This window comes from Amphiura filiformis, chromosome 14 (assembly GCF_039555335.1).
Source record: "Amphiura filiformis chromosome 14, Afil_fr2py, whole genome shotgun sequence".
NCBI classification, from domain to species: Eukaryota; Metazoa; Echinodermata; class Ophiuroidea; order Amphilepidida; family Amphiuridae; genus Amphiura; species Amphiura filiformis.
Window position 1 is genome coordinate 62,312,731 of NC_092641.1, and position 11,785 is coordinate 62,324,515.

Below are 11,785 nucleotides of genomic sequence, written 5' to 3' on the forward strand. Positions count from 1 at the left end.
GAAACCATTCTCCGATTTTGCTTTGTGTAAGTACTGCGCTGCTGGCTTTACTGTACAGTTGTTGGATTGATTTGATTAGCTTCTGGCCCATTTTGTAGCTCTTCATTGTGGCCCACAATGCGTTGTGCCATACATGGTCAAAAGCCTTCTTAAAGTCAATGAACACATGGAAGATGTCCTGCTGGTGTTGGTTGTATTTCTCACCCAGGACACGCAGATTAAATATTTGCTCGTTTGTGCTTCTTCCACTCCTGAAACCAGCTTGCTCCTGAGAGATAATTTCTTCTGCCTGTGGTTTCAGCCTGTTCAGTAATACTTTTAGCATGACCTTACTGGCATGACTAATTAGACTGATGGTTCTGTAGTTCTGGCATTGTTGCAGATTGCCTTTCTTGTACATGAGAAACAAAGAACATGTCGCTCTAATACCTCAAATCTTGGATATGACTCTTCCTTTTTAGCTGTGTACATTAGCACATTAAAGGATATTTATATATGAACATAAAAACGTGAAAAATTTCTGAAAATGTTGTCCTAACCTCCGCCCCCCCCCCCAACTTCTTACATTTTCGTGGACCTGAATTTTGACCTTAAATGTCAATAATTTTACGAAAACGCAACATCCAATTTTCATGGAACTTTTAAGAATTGATATTTCGATTTCATTTACATAATTATTATATTTAGATACCAAATTCATCAAAATACCAAAATATAAATAAGCTGAATGATTTTGCACCATAATTCACTCATTTCACTAGATAAAAGTATGGTGACGCTTGAGGGCGCTGCACACTTTTTTGTTCGGTCTATATACACAAATGGTGTCATTTTAAGTTATATTTTGTTATCCGTCTATTTCTCTTCGTGTATTCACTCAGCGAGTTATTCCCCGTGAAACTTTGAAATCCATCGGCCATGTATATGATATAATATCTAAACACCAAATAACTGGTTGACGGATCTTGTGTAAGTTTCCTTTATATCATCTTTCTATTTATTTACTGAACTCTTTATTTCTTTCACTTCATTTTCCCTCTTACTCCCTTATTTAGGCTCCTCTCATTCTTCATACCCCATCCTTCCCTATTCATGCCACATCCTCTCCCAAGACTTCTCACAGGATTGACCCCCCCCCGAGCTAGTAAATCCTGGAGGAGCAATAGATCGAAAGGTACCCTTTGTTCATGACAAAAGGGTTATGCCATTAAATTGGTAACTGACCTGACAGCGTTTTAACGCTTTACCAGGCAGGCTACTGTCAGTAAGCGATCAAACGAAAATGTCCATATAATTTTATTTCAAGAACGAAATTGGCATAGAAACAGTGGCGTACCCAGGGTGGGCAGCTTCCCCTGTGAGATTTTGGGATTGGATGAGGGAGGAAGTGGTAGGAGGGGATATGGAGAATGAGAGGAGCCTGGCGGAAGAAAGAAAAAAGAAAGAAATGAAGAGAAAGCAATGATGGGAATGACAGGGAGAGTGAAATGAAGTGAAAGAAATAAAGAGAAGTAAATAAATAGAAAAGATGATATTGTAAATTAAGTATTATGTTTGAGATTTCCTATGTTAATGGAAGTAATTTGAGACCAGTTTCGAAAATAATCAGACCATTTTTTAATTTTGACCTCTGTGTATGACATTTTTGACGTTTGACCTATTCGACCTTATAACTCCTGAACTAAGCAACGTAGATAAATATGACAATGGATTTTTTTTTATTCCATGCGATATTGAGGAACAATTTGAGATACATTACAACATGATTGAACTATTTTTGAGGTTTTCCCCCACTCTGACCAACCCCTCGTGGGAACTACAGGGGCATAGAAAAAATGGAACCAATCAATTTTTTATCATATCATGTTTAAGGATGTAGGTTTAAATGTAGGAATATAAAATCCCAAACCCATAGCGTCCTGTACTATTTTATAGACTTCAGACCCGCACAAGCACATATTTGGGATACGTGAGAATAATGGTACCACTTTATCAAGTGGTGCGCTTACACACTGTATTGTGGTCATCTTTGAACAAGTTCATTTGGATTGTTAGATTTCACTGTTGACATATCTCTTTTTGTACAAATCCAATAAAAATGAAGATGTTAAACTCACATTTTAGTGACGTTTCTTCAAACTGGCAACTCATCACATCTGACTGCTTCCTTTTATAGGCATCAGGAACCGCTATAATAAACCGGGCGTGATGAGTTGGTCAAAGATGAGTGAGTAGGCCCCCTCGTCCTTGTTTAGGGTGTCTTTTCCTTTTTGGCGGATCCAGATGCTTCTTTCAGCCATCTAGTGGTCTTGTCAGCTTCTCTATCGATGACTTTTGAGTCCTCCCAATAGATGGAATGATTTGTAGAGGCAACATGATCGGTGATAGCTGACTTGTGAATGTACATGTATGTGATAGATGACTTGCGGCTGGCTGTGTAGGGCTTAGTTTCAAATTTCTCCACCTGTTTTTGGTGTTCTTTGAGGCGAACGCCGAATGGACGGCCGGTTTCTCCGATGTAAGTGCCAGCACAGTCCCCGCAGGGGATTTCATAGATCGCGCTCTGCTTTTTGTTGCGGGAGAAGTTTGTCCTTCGGGTGAACCATAGATTTTAAATTTAAAATCTATGGGTGAACAAGCATACTGCGGATGGTACCGTACCAACTTTGTCAACTTTCCTGATGGTACATTAGCAAGTTTGTTAGTACTGTATGCCTATCGATTTTATTGAAGGTCACTGGTAAACAAATAGTTTATAGTACAAAGACTGCATGTGGCTATCACGATGTTGGTTAGGATCGCCCGACACAAACTGGCTGTGCACGAGACTAGGTCTGTGCCAACAAATGAACGACTTTAATCAAGTGCGGCAATTCCCAAATGGTGCATAGGCCTACTACACGTTATTATTCTTCGTATGCGTGCATTTGCTGCACTTTTGGTGATTTTCTTTTTCGTTAAATTTCTCCTTTTCTGAATGCATATTATTAATCAAAATCTATCTAGTCCTCCTTTAGCATACATACTATATTCCTATGCAACTGTCAATCTACACAGTGCCTAGACAACTACAGAAGTTGCAATTTAATTCCTATGTATGGCCGGCTCTTTCGACTATACAAAAGCATAGGGCCTGCACTTTGGCTCGACATTTGAAAGGGGCGTGAATTCATTTTTGGATACGCCCCTATTATAATTAGGTAATACTCGACTCACACACATTCCCTATACGGTTATACATGTACCACATGTAGTAAATCTGTCTGCTTTATCTGTATTGTGCCGTTCTTAAGCAAATAGTTAAACACGATTTCATCAAACATTATAACAATAGCTCTTTTACAGTGTGCAATCATCCCGGGCAATAATTGGGCAATAATAGAGGATGTGCGTGAAATTATTGATTGGCTCCATACAAAGGATTTGAACCGGTGTCCTTCACCGTAATCATGGCGCAATGCAGTGCATTCAATCAAACGTTGTCGTCAACCTATTTGATCGTATAATAGTGCATTTGTTATGTGTGTGAGACGAGCTGTCGCGGTAGATTGCAATAGCTTCTAATCATGCTTTTGTTGAATGAATTTGAGTACTCCGCCATATTTACGGTATGCTACGTCATAATCTAGGTGATTATTTGCATTGGATGTCTTGAATACGCTGGCGAAGTTGTGTAATAATCGGATTAATGCTATAACAGTAGGTGAATACAAGTTTTGAATATATCGCGTTACAAAGCCCCATTCAGTGATACGTCATAATCTATGGTGATTATTTGCATTGGATGTCTTGAATATGCTGGCGAAGTTGTGTAATAATCGGACTAATGCTATAACAGTAGGTGAATACAAGTTTTGAATATATCGCGTTGCAAAGCCCCATTCAGTGATCCCAGCGAAAGTGAAAAAACAATCAAATTGTTACTTTTATAAATTTTTTTAATGAAAAAAAATTGGCAAAAACCCCAAGAAAACGGCAGTATCGACGAAGTTGAAGCCCCATTCAAATAGGCCTACATGTAGCTAATTTATATATACTGTCAGTATATAAATTACAGATACACGTAAATGCATTATTTTTGTCTTAAATAGGCCTACACGGCTTTCGGCTGAACCACGAACAGAAGACACCAAATTGATGTTTTATGACCTTTGACATTCTTTTGTGGCGAGTGACATGGTCAGTTCAATTCACGCCGAGTGTCCTTGACAGGTTTGACTCTGCTTCAGTGGTCATGAAAGAATTCAAAAGATAACCTCTGCCCCAACAATCCCAAGCAATTGTCTGAAACTGCTCTTTGGATGATGTATCATAAGAACTCAGTCGTCAAATGATTATTACTGACTATATCATTGAAGACTGCGTTCCGCAGTCTAGTACAAAATCTGAATTATGATGATTTTTACGATCGTCCGGATGAAAAAATCACTGAATGGGCCGTTAGTTCCCTCCTCTCCTTACCCTGGCAATATGAATCAAAGAAAAATAAAGAAAAAATTAAATAAAACAAGAAAAAAAAAGACAAAAAAAAAAAAACAACAAAAAAAGAAAAACAAATATGAAAAGTTCGAACAATATTTGGTTTATAAAATTAATGTGACCGTGATGAGGCTCGAACTCACCACCTTCCGATTTAAAGTTCGAAGCGCTCGTGTGCCAAATTCTGATGCCTTACCAAGTGAGCTATGCTCCTGAGATACGAAATGAAAATAAAATAATACACTGTATACCTGCTTGTGTCGGTAATTGATTTGCTCATATTCCATAATGGTACAGTGCAACAGAGCAAAAATGCCCATAATTTAAAAGCTATATAATTTATGAACAATATACACTACACATAAAAATACTAATACAAGGGCATTTCAACATAAGAATCCAAACAATTAAGTACCAACATGCACAGCTTTGTCCTTATATCACATTTGGGTTTTTAACAAAATGTTATCAAACCTCTACTGTGATTGGCAGCTGCACAAGGCATCTCTTTGATAGCTGATAATGGCCATCCATTCAGCAAGTGGCTACTTACTGACCTTGACAGGCTTGAATGAGCACTGTCATCTGCTACAAAACCATCACACTCTAGGTTTGACAATGGAGTGAAAGACTATTATTATTGATTAGGCGCGGATTTTAAAAGTACAGCTCCTATGCGTGTATAGCAAAAAATTGGAATAGAATGTTTGGAATCATGTTACTAAAATACTAAATGCATTCTGCAAAATGTGCTCTGACCAATTTATAAAGCATTTCATTAGCTTTAATTTGACACATTGTTTGACATGTTTGGAATTATGGTAAATCATTAAATAAAATATTTATTAATTAATCAATTATGTCAATTAATTAAAAATTTAATGCAAATATGCATATTTTCTCTGACAGAATTGTAGGATTTGACAAGAGCCATTTTTCTTGTAAGTTTGATTCTTATAACATACCGGTATCGTATTGCGTCCCATTATAGTTACAGAAAAAAATACGCGTGCAGGACACACATACGTACACCTACACACACACACACCCCCACACACACCCAAAGGATCGTACCGTTTTACAATCGTATAACATTCTTTGGCGCTAGTAGTAGTAGTAGTAAATTCCAATTTTCTTTGCTTTACCTCACTTGTTCTGCTCAAAATTAAAAGGGGACATATCTGACAGTAAAAGCTTACATTTTATGGAAATTATGTTTAACTATTTGTTTAAACAGCACAAAACAGATAAAGCAAAATTACTATACATAGGACTATACATGTATGGTATGCCAGGGACTGTTTAAGAATATATCATTAGATTTATGATATTTACTTCGAGGACTGTTATATATCAAAAATGTGAAAAATATCAAATTTTAATAATTTGTCATAAAATTTGTATTATATCATAAATTTCAATGAAATTTATTTGATATCAGAAAGACATTCTTCGTATTCAGAATGCAATTCGATATGTCTGATGTGCTCTCATGTCCCACAAAAAATACTATCGAAACGCTCAAAACGCTCATTCCAGATCCCTTAAAGTCATAATGTACGATCTTATAATATGAATTTGGTTAATGTTTTTCAAACCTGATTTTTTAGCATATTTGTAATGTTTACAACTTGCACCTAAATGGAATCAGCCAAATTGCTTGTGTTTGTAGGTAAATAGAGCAAAGTTCGACATAAAGTCATAATGTCCTCCCATAGAACTGCGTGTTAAACGTCCAAAATAACAAGCAGTGTTTCTTTCACTTTACCTTATTATTTCAGCTCAAAATTAACAGAAACCATTCCAGATAATTATTACTAGTATTATTTCAGCATTTTGAGTATATAATGACAAATTTAAAATTTGAAGGAAATCGTACATTAAGTCTTTAATTTGGTTAATTTTTTTGTCTTTTTTTTTTCTTTTCTTGTTTTATTTATTTTTCTTTGATTTATATTGCCAGGGTAAGGAGAGGAGGGAATATTCAGTGATTTTTTTTCATCCCGACGATCGTAAAAATCATCAAAATTCAGATTTTGGATACTAGACTGCGGAACTCGGTCTTCAATGATAGTCAGTAATTTTTATATTTTGGACATTACTATGACTATCATTTGAGGACTGAGTTCTTATGATCCGAGGAGCAGTTTCAGACAATTGCTTGGGATTATTGGAGCAGAGGATATCTTTTGAATGACCACGACCACTGAAGCATAGTCAAACCTGTCAAGGACACTCGGCGTGAATTGAAAGACCATGTCACTCGCCACAAAAGAATGTCAAAGGTCATAAAACACCAATTTGGTCATTTGGTGTCTTCTGCTATCTAAAGGCCTTATATGGCTGATTTTGTACCTTTCGTCATTGTCATATATAGATGTGCTAACAAAGCTTGCTAGTGCAGTGGTTCAGCCGAAAGCCGTGTGTCTAAGGCAAAAAATAATGCATTTACGTGAGTCTGTAATTTATATACCGGTACTGACAGTATATAAATTAGCTACATGTATTTGAATGGGGCTTCAACTTCGTCAATACTGTCGTTTTCCTGTTTTGTTTTTTTGCCATTTGTTTTTCATTAAAAAAGTTTATAAACGTAACAATTTGATTTTTTTTTTCACTTTCGCTGGGATCACTGAATGGGACTTTGTAGCGCGGATTATTCAAAACTTGTTTTTACCTACTGCTATATATATAGTATTAATCCGATTATTACATAACTTTGCCAGCGTATTCAAGACATAGGTTATGTAAGGGATAAACTGTACATGGGTATAGAGGCCCTGCATGCTTTTATTGATTGGCTCCAAACAAAGGATTTGAAAAGTGTCCTTCACCGTAATCACGGCGCAGTAGCCTACAGTCCATTCAATCAAATGTTGTCAGTGTGCGAGACGAACGATGTATAAATCTGGAGGTCACATCATCACTTATCATGCTTATTGTAAAAAGTTTGTCCAATGCATATACTGTGTGTAGGCCTATTGTTCCCGGGTATTGTCAATGCAATCAAGCAAACAGGTATTATATTTTGAAAAGGCCGCTATAGTATATTCACATGGGTGTCTTGAATGGCCAATCATATGGGACATAATCAAATTGCAGTGACTGCTTCCTTTGTTACCACATGTCAGTCATCTTGTGATTATTGGACCATGTCAACCTGCAAAAAACGAGCCAAAGTGCAGGCCCTATGGTGTTCACTCTAGCGTAATTTTGGGCCCTATTGGAACGTTCTAAATGACCTCCCGCGACTATCAAGGTAACATAAATTTGTTATAAATGCCATATTTGAACAAATACCATCGATCTCATTAAGATGTCATGGTTGAATTAATGCCAACAAAATACCAACAATCTCAGTAAGATTTCAAGGTTAACTTATGCCAATATCTGAATATTGATAAGATATGATACAATGGTATTCACTTCATCTTTTTATTAAATGTGTCCCGATTTTAAAAGTTGTGCTGAGCTGCAAAGGGCCTTGCACATCCAGTTATAACTATGGCTGTTTCATCATCCTATGTGGTTCGAATTTTTCTTCTTCTTTGCTTCCTTCCAACCGGTAAAACGGCGAAGTACCTTTTTTACACCAGTGACAGCGGTAGTTCCGGATTGAATTCGAAATTTGTTGGTAAAGCATTAGCCGCAAGAGGACATGTAGTTACCTTCGTTGCTGCTGTGCCAGCCAATAAACTCTTCGACGATGACCCTGACAATAATTACAAACTGATCAAAGCCAAAGGTTTGTATTCTGACGAAGATTATTCAGCAATCAAAGACGCTATCGCTACTGCAGCTTTACAAGGAAGGGCAAAGGACATCCTGGTTGATTTGGGTAAAATTATCATACCAATGGTTAAAAGAGGAAAAACCGCGTTATTCAATAATTCAGAACTCAAGAATCAACTTCGCAACCAAACCTTTGACTTGGTATTTTTTGAGGGTATGCATATAGAGTTTGCTCACATAGCGAACGCCCTTAATGTACCATACGTTCTAATGGATCCAATGCTCACGAACCCATATATATGGCATGGTTTATGAGAGCACAACGGAATCCAGCGTATCATCCGGGAGATTTATTAGATTTTGATCAACACATGGGTTTTACCCAACGATTTCAGAGCACAATTGAAAACATCAAAGGCTTCATCGCCTACTACATATTTATGAAAGTCACAGAAGTTTCGCCAGAATCTCTCCTGGTGGATATTAGTAAACCACCATCTCAGCTATGGATGGAAGCAGAACTTTGGTTCGTGAGAACACACTTTACTTTGGATTTTCCAAGACTACTACCACCTAATGTTATACCCATAGGAGGACAAATGGCTAGGCCGGCACAACCTTTAAATGAGGTATTTTATTTTCCACTTGGCATGCTCAGGGAACTTACTATACAATACATCTGCCATTATACATTAATCAATGAATTTGATCTATACTGCTCCAAGAAAGTATCCTTACACTTAGAAAAATAATCACAATTTCAAAACTGAACCATATTGGGGTAACTTTGGGTTTTTTTAATAGATGCACTATCTAATCCGGCACATTTTGACGTCCCGTTGAATCCAATGTGACTTCAAGAAGCAAAGTTACAATCATTTGATTAGATGAAGGTCCAGTTTTAAAAGTGACACACGGGCCTATTCAAAACTTCACGGACTAGACATCTGGTTTTAGAGTGGTAAATGGCTAATATGTGTGTGCCGTTAATTTAAAACAAAAGGAACAAAAGAAAACTGAAACAAATACTGCTTTAAAAAAAGCTTCATTGAAGAAACTGTGTAGTCTCTTTGTTGCACTTGTTGGGCCAATTTGTCACTTTTAAAACTTGACCTTCGTCTGTTCAGTTGCTTGTAACTTTACTTCTTGTCTTGATGTCACATTGGATTCAATGCGGTGTCGTGATATGCAGGATTAGGTAGTGCATTTATTACAAAAACAAATCTACCCCAATGGTAAAGATTTGAAATTGTGATTATTTTTCCAAGTGTAAGGATACTTTCTTGGCGCAGTATATAACAAGGCTGCACATACAATTCAGTATCGAAGTTACGTAATGTTACTATGTCAACGGGATCACGCGCTAGAGTAATGAACCACGATCGAAATGATCACCACATAAAGTATATGGCACTCGAAGGCATACCAAAGTAGCGTGATCCGGTAACCAAGAGAATTACGTAACCACTTCGATGCTGAATATAAACACATCACATATTAAAAACAAGATATGTTTTCAAAGTGGACTTTTGAAAGTCTATTATTTTGAAGAAAAAACACTTTTTTGATGTACACCAAATTAGTGTTGGGTTTTGAAACATGCGTAATGTGTGTTTATACTTATAGTACCGCTTGTATTATTTAGGTTCAATGTGTTAGAATAATCAGGGTAGTATTCATGATAATTACCCAAGACAAACAAGGTGGCGTATCTATGTCCACCTCGCGTGCCAACGCACATACTAGTAAACGCGTGACTCGCTGATCACTGTACGCATTGTACGCATAAATACGCACATCCGCGCCAGAATACACACATAATGCTGCTTGCTGAACAGTATACGTAATGACACATTACGCGAGTGTATACATATATACATACGTACCCCGCGAACTACGCACGTATATATACGCACATAATAATTAATGTATGACTTGCCAAACCTTGTACGCACATGACATACACGAGTGCACCCCAACCACAGAGGAGTAAGATAAGACAGAGCGCGTACCACCAGTCAAAGTCCCTGTGTATTGTATGGTACCAGTTCTCGCATATTCATGAGGGCCGATTGTTCGATCGTGCTGTGTCAAACAATCACGCCAGCGCTGCGTGCCTTCGCGTATACGCGATAGAGCGTTGCGTGCTTTCGCGATTACGCGATAGACCATGAAAATACGCGGTAATTGCGTAGCAGTCTCGCCTGTCGCATTTCATGGAACAATCGGCCCTCATTATCGGATGAGGCGGAGACTTTGACTGGTGGTACGCGCTCTGTCTTATCTTACTCCTCTGTGACCCCAACATACCCGCAAACCTCCCCTGCACATTCTACTTTTAACGTTGAAACGCCAAAAGCGCATTGCGCTTGTATACGCATACAAGTCAAAATGCGAAACGTATAATGCGAACACCGTACGCGTATATGACATTAGACTATGCCATAGTCGATTTTTGATCAATAAAAGCATGTTATTAATGTTAATCATGATGAAAGCATTCAGTTGAACTCGAAATTATACTGATATTTATTACATCAAAATACTAGTTTATATAATTATATTAGTGACAGTAAAAGTAAAGTGTACGTAGGCTTAAATATTATTGAATGCAACCAAAGATACTCAGTATCTTTGATGCAACATATCATAATGTCATAATTGTATAGGCACTTCAATACTGAACAATTCTGATTTTAGAATCTGCCAGTTTATTAATCGCGAAATTCCAGGTTATAATCGACTATAGACTTTCAATTTTAAACGGGATTTTGAACGGGCGAAGTCCCTAACACTCACACTGTCAATCATACTTGTTTATCAATCAAATTTAACCGCAAGCAAATACAAGACGCGCTCATGCACTTACTTACGCGTTCATGCAATTACACAGCACAAAGGCCGCATATTTGTATACCATGTAGTTATTAATGGTAATTACAGGTACCCGGAGGATTTAAACCATAACGAGATCTGGGCGACCAATCACAAGCCAGCTCCATTTAAAGATGCATTACATCATGGCCAATTTTAGTAGGCCAGATTTTCAACAATCTCATCCACAGAGGCTCATAGACAGCCGTGTTAAGCATGTAAACCGCAATCTAAAGTCAGTAGTCCACTTGGGTAGACTGTCCCACAGTCTCGGTTCGGTCCGGCCTGGATAATGGAACGATACATAATTACATAGGCTACCAAAATATGCCATAGTCCTTCACCCCCCCGATTCTAAATACACAGCCCAAAACCAATTCCTCTCTCTACACAAATTAGCTCAAATTGATGCCACTACACTGATCACACCTCCTACATTGAACGCTAAAATTCAGTGACCGCTCCCCACGCCGAGACTGTTCCGAAGTGTTAGAGATTACACTTCCAAATTTTCGTTCAACGAAGCCCGGTGATTCTGATGTCAATTACGAAAGCCCCGCCCCAGTTTCAATTCAAATATGGTAGCACAAAGCTATGCCGCGGGATGTGACGCAAGATCGGATGGGACACTTGTCATTGCTTGTCAACAACTGAGAGGTATTGAGCTCAAGTGGCACGCGTCTGATAGACCCATGGTACG